This window comes from Priapulus caudatus, unplaced genomic scaffold (assembly GCF_000485595.1).
Source record: "Priapulus caudatus unplaced genomic scaffold, Priapulus_caudatus-5.0.1 Scaffold28, whole genome shotgun sequence".
Lineage (NCBI taxonomy): Eukaryota > Metazoa > Priapulida > Priapulimorpha > Priapulimorphida > Priapulidae > Priapulus > Priapulus caudatus.
In genome coordinates this window covers 609,775-611,302 of record NW_014577089.1, presented here as the reverse complement: position 1 = coordinate 611,302, position 1,528 = coordinate 609,775, and positions in this window count along the sequence as shown.

Genomic DNA, 1,528 nt, shown 5'->3' with positions numbered 1-1,528 from the left:
AAGACTTAGAGATAAATTGGGTACAACTCTAGCAATGTTCCCTCTAATCATTAGTAGTCAGTGTGCGCAAAAATCTTATGATGTGCAATTTTTTTTCCTGTAACAAAAGTATGTGCGCACTGAATGGTTGTGCAAATGTAAACTTGAAATTGTATCAAGATAATTTTGGCACAGCATATCTCTCATGGCTAATAAAACTGTATTGGCATGTTTTAATATAATACAAGTATGATTGCATTTTACGAAGTAACGTGTTTAGTTAAGATTTTATTCTATACTTATTATTAACTATAGTATAAGTATAGTTATTAATTACTACATTATTTTAGGTAACTAACCTTTTGTGCTCTGGTTGCAAAACGTGTGTGCGCGCGCACACACAGCTTGGAAGGAACACTGAACTCTAGTACTATTCCTGAAACCCTCACGCTAAATTTCACGTACAGGCGCTGCCAGGGGTTCTCTTGTCTAAAGATAAAAAAAATATGGATGTTGCATTGCCGTTTCGTCCTTTCGTCGGGACAACACTACCTTCGGTTAGAGCAAAGCGCCCCAGTGCGCGTTATGCCTAGCTGTCGGTCGTTTTCTTCTTCTTCCAGTGAATACTAGTGCTATTGCTACGTTGCCAAATTAAGTCCAAAATATTAGGGAGCTAACAATTCTAATCAAAATTAATGGTGATCAGCAAAAATGCAGATTAGCGTATACAGTGTCTATGGCAGCTTCTACCACATACCACGTACGCACTGATGTAAACTCTTCGGCTTCCAGCGATTATCGGTATATAGCGCAAATCTGGACATTGAGCTTAATGTTAAAGCCAACCTTCCGAAAAAGGTTGATGCCCTTTGGTTCTCTAATGCTAAGGGTTTTATATCGCGAGAGGAATTTAAACAACATCCCCTAGCTGCCATCTTATTTTCATGATTATAATTATGAAATTATTTTATTATGAATTATTTTCATAACGCTATTCGTCTGATGTCACGGGTAGTTCAGTTTCATTTAAAGTGGTCTCTTTGTATACTGCACAATCTCGTAGAGTTTCTTCTGAACTTGTAGTGTTATCATTAACGTTCGTATAACATTTTATATACACGGATTTATAGTGATAGTTATAATATAGTTATTGTTATAGGATTTATATACATATCTTAATTTTATGTGAGAACGGCCGACCTACGGGAGTACTCGAGCTGCTGTCTCTGCATGTGGTCGCATATGACGTGGATTATACATATACATACCAGCGTGAACTGCCTGCAGAGCCAACGTGCGGCGTTCATCTCTATAGTTCCCCATCACGGGTTTCTTTCGCAATTTATCACCTTATGGGTGCTCGAATAGAAAGGAAGAGAGAGGGAGAGAGAGAGAGAGAGAGAGAGAGAGAGAGAGAGAGAGAGAGAGAGAGAGAGAGAGAGAGAGAGAGAGAGAGAGAGAGACGCGTACGTACGGTACGCGTACGGTACGTTACCGGTACGTTACCGTTACCGGTTCCGGTTTACCGTTACCGTGTACGTACGTAACG